Source organism: Macaca mulatta, chromosome 4 (genome assembly GCF_049350105.2).
Source record: "Macaca mulatta isolate MMU2019108-1 chromosome 4, T2T-MMU8v2.0, whole genome shotgun sequence".
Lineage (NCBI taxonomy): Eukaryota > Metazoa > Chordata > Mammalia > Primates > Cercopithecidae > Macaca > Macaca mulatta.
The window spans coordinates 176,476,915-176,499,669 of record NC_133409.1 but is presented as its reverse complement, the minus strand read 5'-3'; the positions used below and the strand labels follow the sequence as shown (position 1 = coordinate 176,499,669).

The window sequence follows — 22,755 nt, the reverse complement described above, 5'->3', positions numbered from 1 at the left end:
AAGCAAAACCTGCAGCATCAGCGTTTAGAGGCAACACCCTTCTCCATCCCACAGAGGAAGCAGCCCTAACTGTCAACATCCTGTTCTGGCAAGCCCATGGATGCAACAGGCCCTGGAAAACCCCATGCAGAGGCCTGGGGAAGCCAGCCTAACTGTGGAAACTTTCCACTCCCAGCTACCCATAAGTAAGAGAGCCTGGGACCTGCACTTCTCTGTAGCCAGGAGAGCCAGCTCCTCATGGGAACTGGTGGAGTGCTTCATGATTTACTGTCTTTCCACACACATCACCTTTCTTCATTCCTACAACGGTCATGCAGCTGTGAACTAAGATGTCTCCATTTTATATGTGACCAGTAGAAATTTTGCTCCAGAAACGTTTATTTCTCCTCCTTCTTCTCCTTCTCCTTCTCCTTCTCCTTCTTCTTCTTTTTTGATGGAGTTTTGCTCTTGTTGACCTGGCTGGAGTGCAATGGCATGATCTTGGCTCACTGCAACCTACACCTCCCGGGTTCAAGTGATTCTCCTGCCTCAGCCTCCCCAGTAGCTGGGATTACAGGCACCCGCCACCATGCCTGGCTAATTTTTGTATTTTGAGTAGAGATGGGGTTTCACCATGTTGGCCAGGCTGGTCTCGATCTCCTGACTTCAGCCGATCTGCCCACCTTGGCCTTCCAAAGTGCTGGGATTATTGCCAGTGGGCCACTGGCCCACTGTGCCTGGCCCATTTCTTCATTTTGATCAAATTAAATGAATTCTAAGCCCAGATGCCATGAGAGTGGTCAGAAATTCAATCTCAGCCCTTTCTCCACTGTCCCGTCTCATCCCAGCTCCTGCAGTTAGTTGTTCCAGAGGCAAAAGTCTAGGGTTGTGAGCAAAGGAGAACATGCATGGTGGCTTCTCTGGTTTTCCTCCCTGGTCATCCTTACTAGATCATTGTCTTGGCCCACCTGGTACCGCAAAGAGCTCTGTGTGCTGCTCACAGGATGCACCACCCCTTGCCAGGTTTGGCCACCTCTGGGAGCTGTGACTGTGACAATGCAGGACTCAAGTTCCTAGTGACCCCCCCTGAATTTTCAACCCACCGACTCTCCCCTAGCCTTGGGAAAGCAACCTGTCTCATCTCTGCTGGGCAGCTAACTCTCCTTGAAAAGAAAACCAAACCTCATGCACCAGCCTCAATGGTCTTGTCCTCACATACACTCCATCCTTAGGCACGAGCTAGCGTGATCTCCTGAATGACTTTAAGCTTTCAAAATAAAATCCATGAGGGAAAATCTCCTTAACACCTACAGCACAAACCTCCTAGCAAGATGAGGAGCTCGAAGGCCGGGAGGCTTTCTGGGAATGGAGGCATAAAAAAAGACAACAGACAAAAGACAACTTAAGATCTCTATAAACGATGCTTTTTTCCGCCAATGGAGAAACCAGGACTCTGCAAGGTCAAATGACCTGCTCAGGATTACAGTTCTGTTAAGAGTCAGAGGAGGGACTCAAACCCAGGACCCCTGACTCCATCTAAACATATCATGAGCAGCTCCTATTCCATGCTCCACCCTGAAATCACTGAAAAGCATGGAAAGGTATCTGTCTGCTCTGCTTCACCGTAAGTTGATGACTTAGGGAGATCCCCAGGCCCTCAATTCTAGTCCTAGAAACTCCTTCCTCAGAAGAAATGCTCTGTTCCCCACAACCAAGTTAGGGCACACTTCTCTGACTACCTGGAGCATAGCTGGACCTTGCTGGAACATTTCAACAAGACCTTGTTAAAGAGGTGATATTAACACATTACTAAACTAGATATTCTGATTTACAAGAAATGTTTCTCTCTCAACAATCTACAAAAATGTTTCTGTTTTCTTTTAAAAAACAAAGTATTCAGAGAAACCCACAGGAGCTTCAGGGGTTCTGCAAAGAGGTAATTCCAACTGCACTGTTTTCAACCAGGTGGTTCTGGATAGAGGAGTTCATTGGGAAAGCCGGTTTAGAGGAGGTGTGAAATGTAGGGTTATCTTAACAGATGGAGTGCTTCTCAGCCAGGATAACTAAAGGGCTGATCAAAGTACTCTATCATAAAATTATAAAAGGAGCCCTAAAGTTAGAAAGCATCCTGGACATACTAGTAGGCCCAACTGGGGGACTCTGCAGGAATCGTCACGTAGAGTGTGAAGTTTATTAGAGCACCAGAAACAAAGAGCTGGGACTTGATGTCCCCACAGGAGATGAGAATCACAAGACCTAATATAACTTCTAGAAAATGTGTTTGGCAAAGGTTTCTGTTGAACTTTAAAGAAGAAATGTTCTACTCTACTCAATAAGCTTACCACATGCTGCACAGCTAATGGTAGAACTGGAAGGATCTACCTATAAAAAAAAAAAAGCATGACTTATAAGACATGAGAGAATATAAAACACACACACAAACAAAAATCAAGTAATTGTAACTCCTTAGAACACTAGATGCTTGTTGAAAATGACAGCAACAAAAGTTGAGTTTCACAAACACGAAGTTGAACCAAAAAATCCCGACACAAGAGTACAGATTCAATGATTCCATGAATATAAAGTTAAAAACCAACAACACCAGCTGTGAATAATCAGTATGGCAGTTCTTCAAAAAATTAAAAATGGGGCCGGGCGCGGTGGCTCAAGCCTGTAATCCCAGCACTTTGGGAGGCCGAGACGGGCGGATCACGAGGTCAGGAGATCGAGACCATCCTGGCTAATATGGTGAAACCCCGTCTCTACTAAAAAAATACAAAAAACTAGCCGGGCGAGGTGGTGGGCGCCTGTAGTCCCAGCTACTCGGGAGGCTGAGGCAGGAGAATGGCGTTAAACCCGGGAGGCGGAGCTTGCAGTGAGCTGAGATCCGGCCACTGCACTCCAGCCTGGGCGACAAAGCGAGACTCCGTCTCAAAAAAAAAAAAAAAAAAAAAAAAAATTAAAAATGGAATTGTCATATAATCCAGCAATTCCACTTCTGGGTATATTCCCAAAAGAATGTAAAGCAGGGCGTCAAAGACATCTTTATACACCCGTGTGCAAAACAGCATTATGTACAACAGCTGAAGGACGGAGGCAACTCAAGCGTCCATCAACAGATGAATGAGTAAACAAAATGTGGTGTATCCACACAATGAAATATATTCAGCCTTAAAAAGGAAGGAGATTCTGATACACGCTGCAGCATGGATAAACCTTGTGAACATCAAGCTCAGCGAAATAAGCCAGACACACAAGCACGAATGCTTTATTATTCCACTTGCATTGAAGTACTCCTAGAGGAGTACTATCCATAGGGACAGAAGGTAGAACAATGGTTGCCAAAGGCTGGGAGCAGGGGAAATGGGGAGTTGTTTAAGGTGTATGGAGTTTCAGTTTTGCAAAATAAAGAGTTCTGGAGATGGACGGTGTTGAGGGTTGCACAACAATGTGAACATGCTTAATGTCACTGAACTGTATACTTTGAAATGGTTAAGATGGTAAATTTTATGTTGTGTGTATTTTACCACAATTAATTTTTTTTTTTTAACCAAAGGGAGGAAATACAGGCAAACTAAGCTATGGAACCTGGGAGCTGGTCGTGTTCTATAGTTTAATGGGAGTGCTGGTTACGTAAGCCTTTTTAGTTTTTGAACTTTTATCAAACCAAATATTTAGAATTTTGCCAGTTTTCTCAATGCATGTTATGGTTTAATTAAAAGTTTTTTAGTTTATAGGAACAAAAATTAAAACCTACCTATATAAGAAAGGCCACAAGGATGAAAGAGAATCTAAATTCTAGAATGATATGCTATCCTATTAACTTTTGCTCACATTTTGTCCCATAATAGCTTCTGGAGCTCCCAAGTTTAAAAGCAACTCTGATTTTTGTTTTTATTGCCACTCTGGTTAATGAGCAAGAACAACTACCCCCAAAAGAGTCCATTTTTGTTTTTAAAAAGCTTTCTCTTAGGAGTCCCTCCCACAAGGCTGCTCAGCACAGTCCAAGCTCAGTCAAGCACTTCGAGTACAAAACAACTTGAGTGCGTGGAGATCTCACTGTGTGAGCTTTGTCGGGATTAGGTAAATCACAGGTGCACCCTTACCTGAACCAGCCAGCAGCTTACTCATTAATCAAGTGCTTAAGAAACTGTTGCTCCAAGTTCCCCTCTCAGCCTGGCAGACTGGTGTCTTTGGACTGGTTCCCAGTTTGGGGCCCCCTCGGCTCCCCTTTTCCACTCTTTGCCAAAACTTCTCCTGCAGGTCCTGTCTTATTCTCTTCCCTGCTGGATTCCCCATGCGGAGTTGGCCTCTCAGGTTTCTCCTCCCTGTGTTTCTCCAGCTTTCTCTGACTCCTGCCTGCCAGGCTGCTCTCAAGGCTCAGGTTGTGATCTGAACCAGTTTCTCCACAAGGAGCCCCAGGTCTGTCCTCTCTGAATCATGGTCATTCTTTGTAAAGCTTTTCTTTCTACTTGGATCCTATATCCCTTCCCGCACCTGCCCACGGTCCAAATGCAGCACAGAGCTCACCAAAACCAGCTCTGCATGTCATTCCCATCTGCTCAAGCCTTAAAAATAATAATACTGACTTCTGTACAATAGAATAAGCCCTGCATCCAAACAATCTAATGCTCACAACATCTTCATTTTACCAGAGAGGAAACTGAGGCTTGGAGAAGTAACTTGCCTGTGAGCCTATAAAAGTGGCAAAGCTGACCAGGTGTGGTGGCTCACGCTTGTCATCTCAGTACTTTGGGAGGCCAGGGTGGGAGGATTGCTTGAGCCCACAAGTTGGAGACCAGTTTGGGCAACAAAGTGAGATGCCTCTACAAATAATTTTTTTAAAATTAGCTGGGTGTGGCAATGTGCCTATGGTCCCAGCTACGCAGAAGGCTGAGGTGGGAGAATCACTTCAGCTCAGGCAGTTCCGGCTGCATTGAGCCGTGATCACGCCACTGCACTCCAGCCTGGTTGACAGAGCAACACCCGATCTCAAAAAAAAAGGAGGTGGGGGGTAAAGCCAAGATGCAAAGGTTGCCTGGATTTGGTGTGCTGCCTATTGCACGGGGTAGGGTATATTCAAAGCCTGGTCTACCTTCTGCTGAGCTGAAGTCCTACTGCTGGGTGCCATTTTCCCCAGGACACCATGGCATTCAAATCCTGCTGGCTTCCTCCAGCCACTGTTAGAAGAACATTAACAGCAAATCGTGGAATGTCAGGGATTCAAATAACTCTTTAGAGGCCCTCTGATTACATCCTTTTGTTTTAAACATCACATATAAGCCCAGGGCCCTCTGTTTACTTTTGATTTTACCCAAATAGAACCAACTAGGGAGCAGATGTGTGCAGCTCGGCAGGAATCCAGCTTTGGGGAAATACTAATGTCTCCAGACTTGGGACTGGCTTTGTGTGAAATGCTTGGTTAGGGGAAAGGGGCTCCCTGCTGAACAACACCAGGAAAACATCTCCCAAAGGCACCTGTGGCATCTTTAAGCTGTGGGTTGCAGGGGTGCCCATAAAACAAACCCTCAAGGTAGAAAATACGCATATTATTTCAGACTCAGCTCTGTCCCCTTGAGGAAACCAGCACGAACAGCCAGCTTTATCCTCTCCTGACAATCCCTTACAATGTGGGAGCAGGGCCCCAGGGTTCCCACAGGGCCTGAAGAGGACATGCCCAGGGCTCCAATAGCCTTAGAGAGCTGCTCACACAATCTGGGGCTGGGTGAGCACCATCAGGCTTATGGAGAGATACTAGGCCAAAAGTTCAGGCCAGTTCTGTTGAAAGAGAAAATACTTTTTTGAAAAAATTGTACTTCTTCAGAATTTGCTCAGGATTATCAGAAAAGAGAGAAGGAAAAACAAAACCTTTCGTCCTCTAAAGTTGAGCAGGGAAAGGATGGGGAAAGATTTGTTTCCTAATGACAGCCTTTTGTAACTGAAGATCTAAATAAGGAAAAAAAAAAAAAAAAGAAAGAAACTTCCATTTCTACAAGCAGTGGCCAGCCAGGAAAAGGACTTCTCGTCTAACCCTTATCTGAAAATGAGGCTTATTCAGTCAGATTTCAACCCAGCCTTCTCCACTTTCTGCCTCCATCAGCCTTCCGGGGACAGAATTTAGCAGTGGTCTGCCACCCCGAGCCGCCGCTCCCACAGGAACTGCCTCATTAAGCTCTGTGACCAGTAACTCCCAACTTAGGAAAAGCTCAAGAAGGACCATTTTGCACTCTGCTTTGCGCTGTCTTTTTTTCCAAGAACCCTCACTATATAAAACGTTCTAAACTTGGGAACACTAACTTCTGCACTGTTTCCCGCCGAGCCACAGAGCTCACACTAGCATCACGCTCTCCCTTTGCCAGATCTGAGCTCGCTGGAGGAAAATTCAAGTTCCTCTTTCAGCTTCTTTCCTTCACTTCTGGAGACAAGCTTCCCAGCTACCAAAACAGAATGTTTCCCAGGTTTTCCTCCCACACCTATGAACTTTGTTCCTTGATTAAATGCTAGTTTCCCCTCTAAACAGAACTGGACTATGTCCAACCAATTTCTTCAGCTTCTGCAAACATTAACTCAGCAGATGTTTTTTTCAAGAGGTTTGTGTTCAGCTTTTGAGTTGGTTCCGGAGGCTGCCAGTGGAAAGTCTGAGGGGCGTATCAGCAGCATTTTACCCCATCCCCCGCATCCCCTCTGGCCAGCCGGGCAGGAAAAGGAAGCCTGTTTGCGTGCACCAGCCTGCTGACAGGCCTTTGCCATGCGCTGTGCTTTCCTTTGTAGACACAGAGGGACTGAGAGCGAGGAAGGATGAGCAACTCCTTCCCAAGCTGTAGGGTACATGGCTCCAAGAAACGCTCCTGGTCTGGAGTGAATGTAGGACCGTTTTCCTCTCACAGCCAGCCACATAAAGCTGCCTGTCTTCGGACATCTTTCCCCGACGCTTGAGCAGGCTGCAGGGAAAGGGGCCCGCTTGCCCTGAGGAAGGAAACTCTCCGCAGACCCTCCAGGAAGGCAGGCCTGGGGCGCCCGTTCCCCGGGGAGCCTGGAAACCCACAAGGCAGGAGCCATTAGAGGGCAGCACGTGCCTGTCTCATAACACTGAGCAGGCTCGGTCTGGTCTTTTTTTTTTTTTTTCTTCCAATTACAGGGTGTTTCAAAAAGCAAAAGTACTGTGGCTCCAGCGTCAGCAGAAAAACAAGTTAGAAAGACAGGCGGGGGAGGGGGGAGTCCCTCCAACTCCAAAGCTGTGACACTGCTCTTGGGAAAGTCAGGCTGCAGCCCTTGCGCGTGCTAGGAAGATATGTGGAGGTCCCAACACACGCTGTCCCCTTAGAGCCCCCGGGGCCCAGCACCCGACCCAGCGCCTAGAGCCGGTTCGCAGAGAGCGCGCTCGGGAGGCTTGGGCGCCATGCCCTTTGGGTCACTTAGCTCTTCAGCCTCCTGGAACGCTAGGACAAAGGAGCGCCTTGGTGCTGGCAGAAGCCTGGGGCACGGCTGGGTTTTACAAGGAAGGACGAAATCCGATCCCAGCAATCGGGATAGATCACCGTTGCCCGTCTCTGAGGTGACCCAATTCAGGGACCAGCCGCTTGGCCCTGAACACACGTGTGTCACAACCCCAGCTCGTACCCCGGCTTTGCCAGAGAGGTAAGAACGTGGCATCCCTCCCTGGGGCCAACGCGAGCGCCACTTGGGCGGCCCTTGCCAGGGCCGCTCTGCATTTCAAAGGGTCCCTAGGGCATCCAGGATTGGCCTCTGCCCCTCCTCCCACCGCACCATCTCTTCTTCCCACCGCACATCTCTTCCTGATTCACCAAGGGGTTCCACCCCAAGGAAGAGCTCTGGCGTGCTGGAAAAAGCCTGGGGCAGCACAGTGGGCCTCCCCTCGGTCCGGGTCACCAGAGGCAGGGAGGGAGGGGGCTTGCGTAATCTTACTATTCATTTCTCCGTGCAAGCTCCTCCGGACGGCCCTGAATTCATGACGCCATCTCATTGGAAGACCTTTGCCCCTCAAGGACCTGGGCAGATTAAAGCATCTAGCAGAGGTAACAGGTGACCAAACCCCAGCCCTGAGGTCTCACTACCTGCTCACAAGCCCAGAGCTGGGGTGGTGGGGTTCTCACTGCCTTCTCCCCACCCTGCTTCTCATTGCATTTCCTCTCCCCCACCCTGGCCTCGGAACCCAAGGAGGCGAGTTGTTAGCGGGTCCCTTCTCGCTGCTGTTGTCCAATCTGTCACCGTGCCTGACGTTTCTTTAGGAAGTGATTACTGTTCGTTGCACACCATTCAGAAACATTTCATTTTCAGATCCTGCCCTCTGCACACTAGGTGCTAGGACCTCGGCAGGCCCTCTGAGTGGCCCAGTTCGGTACACTTGGTCATCAGCATCTGGTCTGCTTCTGCAACTCTTCCTTCTTCCTCTTTTGAGCTTTTAACCCAGGGGCGTGCTAACCATAGAAATATCACTCACAGTCTAGCATAGAGTGCGCCTGTAACTGAATGGGGAACTTCACTTCCTTGATAGTGCTTCCAGTTTCCAATAGCATTGGGCTAGGTATTCGGACTAAATTTCCCACTGACAACCGTGTACAGGCTGGATAAAATATAAAACAACTCACAATCTTTCTGTTGAAATTGTCAAATAGTAAGAAGTAACATTGGCCGTTGATCCAGGGAGTCATGAGGGACTGTGAGTCATCACTCTCTAATCCTATAGGCATCAGAAACAAAATCATGGGTGCAGTAAATCGAAAGTCAAACTGACACATAGTTTTCATGAAATTTTCCTAATAAATTATCCCAAAAAACTATTCAGCTGGACAAAGATTATATTGCATGAATATTCATACAATATGTTTTCTGGTTGACGAATTCCACCTAGTCGACAGCTCTGTTAGATTCCTTTGGGGCCCTCTTGTCTGCCTTGCGACTGTACCATTCCTATACAAAGTGCAAAAAGCACCTGCCTTTGTTGTTTGCAGCCATACTGGAAAAAACCATGCCATTCCACTCTACCCCTCCAATGTCCATAATAAACAACTCCCAGATCTCTCGACCTGTTAGATTTTTAGTCACACTCACCAAAAAGGCTTCATTCTTCACTGCTGTGATTTTGGGCACATTCTTCACCTCCCTGAGCCTGTTTCCTCACCCCTAAGATGGTAGTAGTATAACTGCCCCATAGTGTGTGGTAAAGGTTTAAATAAGATAATGCAGAGAAGACATTGAGTACCACATATCAATAGTAAGTGCCCAATTAATGTTAGTTATTCCTATTGTTTTAGTGTTAGTATCAACCATAAATGGTTGTGATTGCCATCTTGTTTAAGAACATATTCAATGTTTGAATCTCTCTGGAAACACTGCATCAAGTATTCAAACTTTTTCAAAGTAAGACATACTTCCTCATGAAGCAGCCCATCCATCCTTGGACAACTTTGACTACTGTGAAGTGCATCTCTGTGTTGAAAATGAAGCTTGACTCCAGTGACCTTAGTCCTCCGCCTTGGAGCCCAATGTCTGATTTCTCTTCCTCATTATTTGAATACTGTTATCACATCCTTTTTTCCCTGCACTAACCATGCTTAATTCTTTTTTTTTTTTTTTTCTGAAATAGAGTCTTGCTCTGTTGCCCAGGCTGGAGTGCAGTGGCACAATCTTGGCTCACTGCAACCTCTGCTTCCTGGATTCAGGTAATTCTTGTGCCTCAGCCTCCTGAGTAGATGGGACTATAGGTGTGTGCCACCATGCCTGCCTAATTTTTTGTATTTTTAGTAGAGATAGGGTTTCAACGTGTCAGTCAGGATGGTCTTGATCTCCTGACCTTGTGATCTGCCCACCTTGGCCTCCCAAAGTGCTGGGATTACAGGCATAAGCCACTACATCTCGCTTTTTTTTTTTTTTTTTTTTTTTTTTTTGAGATGGAGTCTTGCTCTGTTGCCCAGGCTGGAATGCAATGGTGCGATCTTGGCTTATTGCAAACTCTACCTCCTGGGTTCAAGTGATTCTTGTGCCTCACCCTCCCAAGTAGCTGGGATTACAGGTGTGCACTACCATGCCTGGCTAATTTTTGTATTTTTGGTAGAGACAGGGTTTTGCCATGTTGGCCAGGATGGTCTCGAACTTCTGACCTCAGGTGATCTGCCTGGCTTTGTCTCCCAAAGTGCTAGGATTGCAGGCATGAGCCACTGCGCCCAGCCCCATGCTTAATTCTTTCGACCTGTCCTGGTTGGTCTTGACAAATGTGGATGTTTGGCCATTTCCTTTTGAGTGTGGTGCCTGACCAGCTGCTCATTCCAAACATTGTATTTCCCTAAAGTCTAAACTCAAATCAGCTTTGTGGGGTCCACATCTGCTGGTGGCTTCTTTTACCCTACTTTTGACTAAAACCCTGTTAAGTCTTTTTGTCTGCTCAGCTACAGCTCCCTTATCCTGGTCCTGTGCTATTCATATCCCCCCCCGCCCCCCGCCGCCCCAGGTGAAGATAGTGGCATATTTTCCTGTTAGAATCAGCCTATTTCCATGCCTTCCAAGACGTTTTGGATCTTGATTCTGTCCCACTAAATGTATGCTAGTCTCTCAACATTCATTAACCAGCAAATTTGGTAAAGAGTGACCTTCATGACTTCCTACGGGTAACATGATGAAAGTTTTGGACAAGACATGGCAGAGGAGCCCTTTCTTGTCAGGGCCCAGCTCTGATATTCAGAGCCTGGCCCATCAGTCACCTCCCACAGGCTGCCCTCCGTGCTGTGCACTGTCTGTGAGGCATGTTCTGCCTGGTCTAGGCCTTCACAGCAAGGGGCAAGAGGGATGTCAACAGTGCTTGTAAACCGTGAGAGGGACGGGGTATGGGGTTGCATGGGGGATGTTGAAGCACAGAGGATGCTTCAAGGGCAGAAAAAAAAAAAAAAAAGAGTGAGCAAAACAAGGATGGTAAGGAAGGAAAAAACCAGTTAGGACAGTAATTGGGTAACTTAGAAAGAGAGGAGGGAGAAAATGTTGGAGGAAGTAGGTAGGGATTAACAAAGAATTTTCTAAATGGGCAATAGAAATCAATGTAACAAAGATGGCAAGATGGAAATAGTCAAGGGCATTGGATAAGGCAAAACCCTAAAGCAAGAGGGGACTGAAAGGCCGCCAGACCGAGGAGAAGTTCTCCAGGCCACCCCGTGGCCATGGGAATTGTTGAGTTGCAGGGTTTCGTGCTGGTTACTGGAGCAGCTGAAAGCAGCCTCACTCGGACAGAGGAAAGAGCTTCCCAAGACGCATTTTGATTCTAAGAATATTGATTCCACGGAAGGATGTTTTCATGTCCTGAGAATCTTTAGACATAGGAAATGTACACATCAGGCTTTGCAGAATACATCTGCCTGGAAAGGGCAAGATGGATTTAAAATAATTTGTGAAAACAAACCATGATCCCACTGTGTTTTGAAGCTCCAGGTTTATGATATGTAACTCAGCAGGAGCCTGGCATGAGAAGAACTCATCTGAAGATGAGAAGTTGAGAAGAACTCATCTGCAGCTTTAACATTTGGGGAATGCAGCCTTTCGACAGATGTTTGCTAAATGGACAGGAGACTCCTGAAAGCAGAATTCTGCTCTTTCTGTGGACCAGCCCTGATTATTGGGAGCAGGTCTTAGCCAGTCTCCATGTGCAGTGCCTTTTAGTCTCACCTGCCTGCTACCTTATGCAGGCATGGAACTTAATATGCTAGCTGTGTTCTCCTAACCTCAGATATCTGTAAAACCAGAGACAGTAAGATAGCATGGTAGAGCACAAAATGCTTATATTTATTTGAAGCAATGCTTCCCAGAAGTTTTTTAATGCAGCTTATGGCAAGAAACACATTTTACATCTCTACTCAGGACACAGACACTCATACACACACTCATACTCAACTGAAACAAACGTCTTATGAAACAATATTTAATTTCACTCTCTGCAGTACACACAATACGATCTGGTATTTTCTGCTGTTTCGTTGTTTTAAAATCCTGAGCATAGCTTGCTGATAGATTACAACTCACAGTTTGAAAAGCATGGGCTAAGGGGCTTCAAATAGTGGTGACAGATTGAACACACACATTTATCACCTCTCCCTTCAGAGATCTCATTAAAATTATAATAAAGGAACAAAATGGCCGAAATCCACAAGGACAAAGAGCAACCAAGAGGGATATCAGCAGATAGGGAACCTCAACAAGTATCTATCACAATGAGTGACCCACACCCCCTAAAAGAGCCAATTTTGATGGTCCTCCCATAGCTTTGGCCTTATTCTTCTTTGTAATAGGATTCAGATTTTGTTTAAAATCCCCGTATTCTACTGCAAAGTCATGTTATCAGGAAAGACCAACCCTAACTCCAGTTCCATGGAGTAAATATTGATTAATCTAAGATAATTCTATTAATTGTGTTCCCTTTATCTGGTGATAAGTTTAAGAAGAGCTGATCCCTTAATTTTGGACATGGGAGCACAAGGGAAACTCACTCAAGACTGGGATTAATTCTGGGAAATATTTCACAGTTTCCAAAAGAGTCAGAGGAAGAGCTAATCCCAACTTGTGTATCTGGAACATACGCTGCTGCCATTTTTTGTCCATGAAGGGAAGTACCCAATGTACTCTGGCGGAACAGACAGATTTTTGAAAACTTGAGTCCCCGATGATGTAAGTCAGCCACAAAGTTAATCAACCCCAGAGCCACCTTATTTCTGGACTTATTATGTAAGACAAAAAAATCGACTTGCAGTATGAAACACTTTTAGTTGGGTTTTCTTTACTTCAGCAAACGTATACACCAAGGCACAGCATCATAAAATTCCACAATACAAGGGACAAGTCAAGGAGCCCAGAATTTCCAATGTGGGGGACTACTAAGTCATATACAAACGAACTAGCATGTAAATGGTGTTGAACTTCAAGCACAACATTGGATGCTAGAAGAAAAAAATGAATGTCTTCAAAGTTTTAAAAGAAAACACTTTTCTACCTTGAATTCTGCAATCAACCATACCATTGATCAAGAATAAAAGTAGACAAAAGTATCTTTAGACATGCAAGGATGAAAATTTACTTCCATGTGCCTTCTAGGAGCTAATAGTTGATGGGTTTCAGGAAAAGAAAAGAATATAAATGAAAATAAGGGAAGAGAAGGGACCTAGGAACCAGTGATTCCAGTCAGCAGGGTGGAAGAGCTGACAGCTACACTGTGCAGTCCAGATGGGAGTAGAAGGGAAAGACATCCAGGGAAAAATTACGTAGACTTAACAGAGTAGAAATATGGCAGATCTAGTCACAAAGTGATCATCAGAAAGAAATCAAATATACTGTATTGTATAACAAATTACCCTGAGACTTTCAGACTTAAAATGATAGGTATTTATTATCTTCCATTTTCTGCAAGTCAGACATCTGGGAGCAGCTTAGCTGGGTAGTTTCAGCTCAGGATCTCTTCTGAGGTTGTCAAGATGTCAGCTGGGGCTCCAGTGAGCTGAAAGCATGACCAGAACTGTGGAATCAGCCTTCACCATGGCTGACTCATGTTGCAGTTGGCAGAAGGCCTCAGTTCCTTGCTGGCTATGGGCAAGAGGCCTCAGCTTCCTGCCACATGGACCTGTTCAGAGGGCTGCTCAAGTGGCCTAACATGGCAGCTGGTTTTTCCCAGAGCAGGCAATCCGTGAGAAAGTTGGTGGGGGAGGCTGTAATGCCCTTTATGACCTAGTCTCAGAAGTCACATGTCGTCATTTCTGCCATATTCTATTTGTTAGAAGCAATTCACTAAGTATAGCCCACTTATAAGGCAAGGAAAATAGGGTTCTGCATTTTATAAGAAAGAATATTAAAGAATTTTGGACGTGTTTTTAAACTATTACACATATGCATATAAAAATAGCATGTAAGTTAATAAGTGTGGCAAAGAGATAACTTCAAAGGAAGCAGAATCTAAAGAAAAAATGTAATCCTAATAAACCATGCAGATTTGCTGTTAACAGTATCGACATAGTTTTGGTGTTATAAACAGTGATTATTGATTTAATTAAAAGCAACTATAGGCCAAGCGCAGTGGCTCATGCCTGGAATACCAGCACTTTGGGAGGCGGAGGTGGGTGGATCACCTGAGGTCAGGAGTTGGAGACTAGCCTGGCCAAGATGGTGAAACCCTGTCTCTACTAAAAATACAAAAATTAGCCAGGCATGGTGGTGGGTGCTTGTAATCTCAGCTACTCAGGAGGGTGAGGCAGGAGAATTGCTTGAACCCAGAAGGAGGAGGCTGCAGTGAGCCGAGATCATGCCACTGCACTCCAGCCTGAGTGACACAGTGAGACTCTGTCAAAAAAAAAAAAAAAAAAAAAAAAGCAACTATATAGCTGTATAAGAGGGATGAGGAAAGATGAATAAGAGAGGATAAGGGAGCTAACTTTTCATTAACTCTGAGGAGGCCAATTGACATTACCTATAACTGATAAATCAAAAAAACACTATAATCAAGACAGTCTTGCAGTCTTACACTGGCAAAAGAACAAGTAGGTCAATGAACCTATTTGTTCATTGAAAAACAGAAAACCCTGACGTAGACCTCCCCCAAATACAATCAACTGATCTTTGACAAAGGGGAAAGGATAGTCTTTTCAATAAATGGTGCTGAAACAACTGGGCATCCACATGCAAAAGAATTAATCTAGTCACAGACCCTACATCCTTCACAAAAATTAACTTAAAATGGATCATAGATGCAAATGTAAAACCTAAAACTGTAAGACTCCTAGATGGTCACAAAGGAAAGCATCTAGATGACCGCTGGGTTTGGGAATGACTTTTTAGACAACACCAAAGAAACAATTGATTAAAGAAGTAATTGATAAATTGGATTTTATTAAAATCAAAAAATTCTGCTCTGTGAAAGACACTGTCAAGAAAATGAGAAGAAAAGCCACAGATTGGAGAAAATATTTGCAAGAGATATATCTGATAAAGGATTGTAATTTGAAATATGTAAAGAAGTCTTAAAACTCAACAATAAGGAAACAACCCAATTAAAAAATAGGCAAAAGATCTGAACAGATACCTCACGAAAGAAGACATACAACTGGCAAACAAGCATATGAAAAGATGCTCCACGTCATATGTCATTAGAGAATTGCAAATTAAAACAATGAGATACTGCTACACACTTATTAGAATGGCCCAAATCTAGAATCCCAATAGCATCAAATGTTGGCAAGGATGTGGGGCAGCAGGAACTCCCATTCATTGCTGTGTGAATGCCAAATAGTAGTTTGGAAGACAGTTTGGCAGTTTCTTACAAAACTGAACTACTTCTGCAATACGCTCCAGAAATTGTACTCCTTGGTATTTACTCAAATGGGTTAAAAACATGTCCACACAAAACCCTGCACACAAATGTTTCTAGCAATTGTATTTATTAATTGCTACAACTTGGAAGCAGTGAAGATGTCCTTCAATAGGTAAATGGATAAATCATCATGCGTCAAGACAGTGGAATATCATCTAGTACTAAAAAGAAATGCACTATGGAAGCCATGAAAAGACATGGAGGAAACTTAAATGCATATTGCTAAGTAAAGGAAGCCAATCTGAAAAGGCTACATGCTATATGAGTCCAACTATGTGACATGCTGGAAAAGGCAAAACTATGGAGACAGGAAAAAGATCAGTGGTTGCCAGGAGTTAGCGGGGAGGGAAGGATGACTAGGTGGAGCACAGAGGATTTTTAGGGCAATGAAACTGTAAGATATTATAGTGATGGATTCATGGCATAATACATTTGTCTAAACCCATAGAATGTACAACACCAAGAGTAAACGCTAACACAAACTGTGGACTTTGGGTGAAAATGATGTGCCAATGTCAGTTCATCAGTTGTGACAAATGGACCACACTGGTGCAGGATGTTGATGGAGGCAACTGTTTTGGGGATGGGTGCGGGTATATGGGGACTCTCTGTACTTTCTGTTCAGTTTTGCTGTGAGCCTAAAACTGCTCTAAAAATAAAGCCTAATAAGAAAAATCGCACACTAGTTCTGGTCTATCAGCACAGTTCTTCCCCCTCCCACTGCCAACTAGTCCCACCTGCCTCCTTTCCCGGCCCTTCCTCACTGCTGGGTCTTGTTTCAGTGCATGGATTACCAGAAGGAAAAATATTCCCATCGGCCTCTCTCTGTATCAAACACAGGAGTGAAATAAACAAGCTTTTCAATAAAAAGGCTGGGGTGGGGTGGGGGGGTGGGCTAGAGAAAGGATGACTGTTGCTCATCATCCTCAGATCCTCTGACTCATCGGCCCATAATCTCACCTGTCTGACAATCTTGACCCCTCCCCTAAGTCCCACGTACTTTCTTCCTTCCCCCATCTTGATGGCACCGATGGAAGAAACTCTGGACCACTTGTGCCAGGGACACCAACCCTGCATCCTCAGCCTTGACGGGGCCATGGTGATGAAGCAGTCCTCCCCCATCCCCACTCAGCTCCCTCTCAGTCCCCACAACAGTTCAAACTCAGATTTTTTCCTGGAGCCCTATGGCTCCCTTGTCATCCTGCACAATAGGTAGCCTTGCCTCCTACTAAACAGGGAAAGGTGAGCTAGCCAGTCCTGAATGCCCTGAGCTCTGCAACTCACCCCTGCCCTGCCTCCTGCCCGCTCCTGCCTGCTGCTGGCCTGACACTGGTGTGCAGACCTCATTCTCCTCCCTCTGCTAGCATCCCCTCCCTGCTCTCTTTGCCCTCTCCCTCTCCAGGTGTGCCCTTCATCGTATCATCACAATTCTCTCCAGGGAAAACCAAAACCATAATAAAGACAACAACAAAAATACTCTCCCAGGGATAGCACGAATTGCACCAAAAGGCTTCATTGCTGGGGCTGTAGCGGATTTTGACTGGGCACTGAAGGTGGCGAGTCCCTAGGTTTGAATTGCAAAGGCACAGGTGGAGTTGTCAAGCAGAAGAGTGGGTGGTTAAAAAGTGGGCAGATTTCGGCCGGGCGTGGTGGCTCATGCCTGTAATCCCAGCACTTTGGGAGGCCAAGGTGGGCGGATCACGAGGTCAGGAGATCGAGACCATCCTGGCTAACACGGTGAAACCCCGTCTCTACTAAAAATACAAAAATATTAGCCAGGCGTGGTGGCGGGCGCCTGTAGTCCCAGCTACTCGGGAGGCTGAGGCAAGAGAATGATGTGAACCAGGGAGGCGGCACTTGCAGTGAGCCGAGATCGCACCACTGCACTCCAGCCTGGGTGACAGAGCAAGACTCTGTCTCCAAAAAAAAAAAAAAAAGGTGGGCAGCTCTCTTGGTTTGTTACTCCCCCAGCCCCTTTCTGGCATATATAACCCCCTCCAGATACACCGCTAAAGACTTAAGCCTTCTTGAAGTAGATACCATTATAAACCCCTACCTCCAAGCAAAACAGCAGAAAACCTTACACACAGAAACTAGCCATCAGATTCCTCCAGCAGCCTTGGCACTCCCTCTAACTTCTGCCCTCTTTCTTCTTTGCCAAATTTTCTAAAAGTAGCTTCACTGTCCTACTTACTAACCTCCTGTAGGCTGGTGTTGGGCTCCACCACACACCCATTAACCAGCTCTTATTATCACACTGGTTACTGCTGAATTTCCAAGTCTAATGGACACTTTTATTGTGTCTTAATAACCTCTGCGGGGCACTGACTCATCACTCTTCCTCCTGGAAATTTCTTCTCCCCTGGCTTCCATGACCCTCTCTGGCCTGGTTCTCCCCACCCCCACTCCCACCGCAACCCAACGAGCTTTTCTAAGCTCATTTCAGCCTCTGCCTTGACCTGGCCTTTCTCCCCCAGATGGAGCTCCATCCTGGTTCTCTTTGCTTCTTGTGCTCCACACCCACTGTGAGGCTTCTGATCTACACACTTTCTGTACAGCACACACCCTCCTGACCCCTGGATCTGCACTGCCATCCCAGTTATCAGTAACGAGGCTCCCAAAGTGGGTTGAAATCTGAAGATCCAGTCCAGGAGGAATCTAGGTATCTGCAAAGGCTAAACACACTAAGAGAGTAGGCAGAGCTGGGGGCACCCCTGCCAGGTGCTGGGGCTGGAGGCTCTGTCAGTTCCTTCAGATGAGTCTCCTAAGAGCTTCGGGACTAAGTGGGGGATGAGGCGCACTGATACGGGGAGAAAAGGACCTGTCCTGGGATCAAACAGCAGTGCTAGGGCTCCACATTAGACCACAATCAACCCCCTCCCAATCAACAAAGCAACACTCAGCTGTCCCAGTGCATCTGTTCAGGCTTTGGACACACAAGTGCAGGTTTTAACTCCATGGCACAAGTGTGCATCCATTTTCAGCCTTATTTGGGGAAGGGGAAAGCTGTTTGAGTCATTTTATATGAAGAATCCACTGAATGGAACATTTGTTACTATTTAATTAGAACAAACAGAAAACATAATAGCTATGTAAAATGGAAATTGCATAAAACATGATAAGTATATACAGAATGACCCACTGCAACCTGCCTTCCTCTCAATAAGCATCACCAAGTGATGTCCCCACCAGTCCCCAGTGCGAACAGGGATGCCCTGACCATCAGCTGGTTAGACATACACCTAGAAGCATTTTGTAAAGTCAGCTATCGGAACTTAGTCATTAGAATGTACTAAAAACTAATCCCGTACTTGAAGCAACATGGATAAAATGAAAAGGTAAATCACTCATGTTTAGTGACAATAATTAAATAATAAGGCTAGACCCACCGTAAAAATGTCAACAAGTTGGGAGAATGTTAAGAGAGCAGAAAACTTCAGACAGATGATACAAAAAAGCAGAAATGGGGAACTTGGGAGGAATTCTGCTTGTCTAGGGTCAGGATGGTAGGAAGCTTTTGTACCACGTATGGTAGCGGTGGTGTCACCTTTGGGTCCAGCCGGAAAAATAAAAACAGATGCCAGCCATAGGCAGAGGAGGAACAGCAATGTGTGTGATTGCATCCATGACCTGAAGCCCACGTGGTATTAGTGGGGTGGCCAGGGAGAGGCAAACGGTGACAACAATGATAGTGTCAACAGCACAGGGTAACTGTGGCCCAAGCACAAGCACTTTTCTGATTACCATCTATAAGATGACTCCCCAGGCTAGGTCAGGCTAGATGACCTAGCCCTGAGCTTTTATTATATCTGCAGATCCATATATCCAACCGTCTGTTGAAAACATCGGCAAGGATGTCTCTAAGTGTTTCCAGCCCAACATGTCCCAAACTAAACTCTTAATCTTATCAACAAACTTGCTCCTCCTCCAGGCTTCTCTGTCTCAGTGACATGCCTATCCACTCCACTGCTCACGCCGGAACCCCTCAAAGCAGCCTCAATTTTTCCCACTGTCTGTTCATCCCACCTCTGAGCCACCATTTTTACACTTCCTGTTTGTCCATATCACCATCATCACTTGCCTGGACTTCTATACTCCTAAATTGGCTTTTTGCTTCTGTTCTCACCTTCACCCCTGTAATCTGTTCTCTCCCCAGCAGATAGAATAACCATTTTAAAACTTAAATCCAAAATCTTCCTGTGGCACTCAGGATAAATCCCGGCCTCCATAGACTCACAGGGTCTGGCCTCTGCCAGCTTCTCATTTCTCCTGCGAATACTTCAACTTGCAATGAAAACTTTGCCTATGTGAGTTCCATTCCCAAGTTCTCTTGCATCTGCCTATTCACTCCAAAGAGAAATCAAGCTCCTTTTCAGGCTAAAATGCAAAATAGAGTTTGGCGTATCTCCTAAGAAGGCCAAACTCCGAGCCAATCTTTTAAAATTTCTTGCCCACGTAAAAATTCTTGAAAAGCAATCTCGATTCCCGGCCAGACTCCCTGCCCACGTGTTCCCCACCCGCGTGCCTACAGCTCCATCCGCCTGCTCTGGTCAACACCACAGCTGGGCCCTGCCCCTTCGGAAGCTGATGCTCCAGCGAGGGCGGCGGATTTACGGTGCAAGGTTACTTGGAGCGTAAATCTGGGCCTCAGGAATCAAGGGCTTTGACATTTTTACAGCCTCCTCCTCCAAGCCCCTGCACGGACATGAGGCAACTGGAGGGAAGAACATCTGGTTTCACTTTTTTTATTCACGGCCACAGCTTCCATCTGACAAAATCCTGGATCTCGCCAGAGTTCTGGTTCTGGCTGAATGAATGAGAGACGAGGCCGTGCTCTGCAAGAGATCTCGTTTTCCTGCCTCACCATGGTGTAAGGAAGCCACCAGGAATTAAAAGAGCGCCACCATCGCACTGAAACAAAACACTTGCTTGAGTCCTGGCCTGGGCGGCCACCTGCCAACTTGCTAGAAATTAAGAAAGGGCGTTTCTGAGGGAGACAGGGGGAGCCTCCGGGCCTCTCTTGCAAAGGGGGCTGAGGCCGGGGTCTTGCGCGGTGCATGCTGGGACTTGTAGTCTCCGCGGGCAAGATGGCCGCGGGGTTCTCAGTGCAGGACACAGGGGCTCCTCCTCATAACCCATTCCTGTGATCTCTGACACAGCCTGCCACAGCAATGACTGCCGTGGCCAAAGGTCACCTTGGGAGAGTGCATACAGAAACACCCATCAGCCGCTCGACTCTACGCGCAAAGATAAGAAGCCGCTCTGATTAGGTGCGCCTTTCTGGACATGACTCGCCCAGAGCCCCGCCTCTTGACAAGGGGCTTCCTTTTCATCTGATTGAGAACTCCAGACTGGAGCAACTTCAGAAAAACGTGCCCCTCTCTGCTGTCCAACCAGCAGGGATGATCAGAACAATCAGAAAGAGGTCCCTCTGAGGAATGTTCTCCTGCAGTGAACAGAGCACCAGATCTAATCACTGTGTGTGGCTCTGGTCAGACCCAGTGAGGGAAACGGTAACTCCTCATCGTCTGTTTCCTAAACTATGCATTGGCCTGAATGTGCCAGTAAAGAAAGAAAGCAAGGCAAAATCCAAGCAGGGCATGGCGCCATGACGCTGTAAGAAGGCACCCTGATCTGCCCTGGGGGCTCCAGTCCACTTTCTTGCCAGGACTCTGAATGCAGACTCTAAGTGACCCCAGCTCAACATCCCTCAGCAGTCCTCACAGCCTAGTAAATAAGCTCCTTTCTACACATTTGCTTTTATGGCTCTACCTCATTACTTTCTCATTCTCGTCCTCAATTCTAGTCAAGAGGGCATTTGCCAATGTTCATAGTGACCTTTTACTGAGCACTTACTTCATGCTATGAGCTTCGCTAAGCATTTATACCCATTATCTCATTTAATCCTATATTAATCCATAAGGTAGTTACTGTTATGCCCATTTTTCAGATGATGAAACTGAGGCACAGAAGTTAAAGTCTTCACACTATTTACTGCCATCAAACCTGCAATCAAGCAAGTAGTTCTGTTTGAGGTAACCATGTAGTCATGCAGACAGTCACCACAGGACATGCATAATCACCTACCCCCAAAAGCCCTCGACAGTGACTGGAAAGATTCCTAAGTGCCCTCTCCCACACTCTGCTCCCACCCTTTAATCCTGTGGCCACTCTCCACAACCCCCTTTGCATAGGTGATCTCATCTACATTCATAGCTTTCACACTTACAACCTCCAGATTAATCCCACAGATTCGTATGTACAACTGCCTATTTGAAATGTCTACTTCACTGTACGAAGGCATCTCACATGAAGCATGTCCTGACCATACCCTTCCTCCTGTAGATTGTACCTCTTCTAGATTCCTCCCAGCTAAGACTAATTATAAGCAGTGTCCAAAGCCTATCAATTCCAGCACCCTAGTGGCTTTTAAATCTGTGCCCTGTTCTCACTGCTTTAGGGTTAGATTACAACCCCTTTTCCTTTTCACCTGAAACATAAAATGACCTCTTATTTTGGACCCTCCACAAATAAATATCATAAATTGCATCTGTAAGTTCTGTAGCACACCTTCTTTCAAACGGTGGAGTCTAATTCCTTTACCTTTGAGCATGAGCTAGACATAACAGCTCTCCTCCAGCAAATAGAACATGGCTGAAATGACAGTATGTGATTTCTGAGGTCAGATCACAAAACACGTTGCCACTTTCACCACACTTTCTCAGATCATTCTTACCTTATTCTGGGCTGAGCCAGCTGCCATGTCATGGGGATACTCAAGCAGCCTATGGCAGGGTTCATGTGGAAGGAACTGGGTATCTACAAACAGCAATCACCAACTTGGCAGCTATGAGAGTGAGCCACTTGGAAATGGCCTGATTGCTGCTCCAGCCATGCCTTCCAGTGCCTGTGACCCCAGCCTGCGTCTTCATGGCAACCTCCTGGGAGACCCTTAACCAAAACCTCTCAGCTAAGCAGCTCCAGAAATCCTGATCTCCACCGGCCACACACAGAACCACACGTGCTGTCGTTTTAAGGCATTGTGTTTGGAAGTAATTTCGTGTGCATGACGATAACTAAACCCTTATCCCGTTCCCCACTTATCACAGCCAGGGCTATATTTTTAAAATGCAAGTGTGATTATGTCATTCCCCTGCTTAAAATTCTTTTATGACTCTCCATCACCTGCAGACTAACTGTGAAACTCGTTAAGACAGCATCCAAGTTCTTCAGCATCTGGCCTCTTTGGCTTCAACTCTCAAGAGCTCACTGAAGGAGTCTTTTCTCTGGCAGGCCAGAATTTGTTTTATATCCGATCCCCCTCTCTCAGAGATTCTCCTTGAAGTAAGTGTTAGATCATACTCCTAAGAGTTGTAGGCGGCCGGGCGCGGTGGCTCAAGTCTGTAATCCCAGCACTTTGGGAG

The 22,755-nt window shown here is 46.0% G+C and overlaps 1 long non-coding RNA gene across 1 annotated transcript in view; it reads right to left on the bottom strand.

The window, feature by feature from the left end:
* Positions 1-22,377, bottom strand: part of LOC114677716 (uncharacterized) — a 46,044-nt gene extending 23,667 nt beyond the window's left edge. The window contains exon 1 of the long non-coding RNA XR_013416835.1: positions 22,068-22,377. This is a non-coding gene — a long non-coding RNA (uncharacterized LOC114677716). The remainder of the gene's footprint in view (positions 1-22,067) is intronic.
* Between the last annotated feature and the right edge of the window lie 378 nt (positions 22,378-22,755).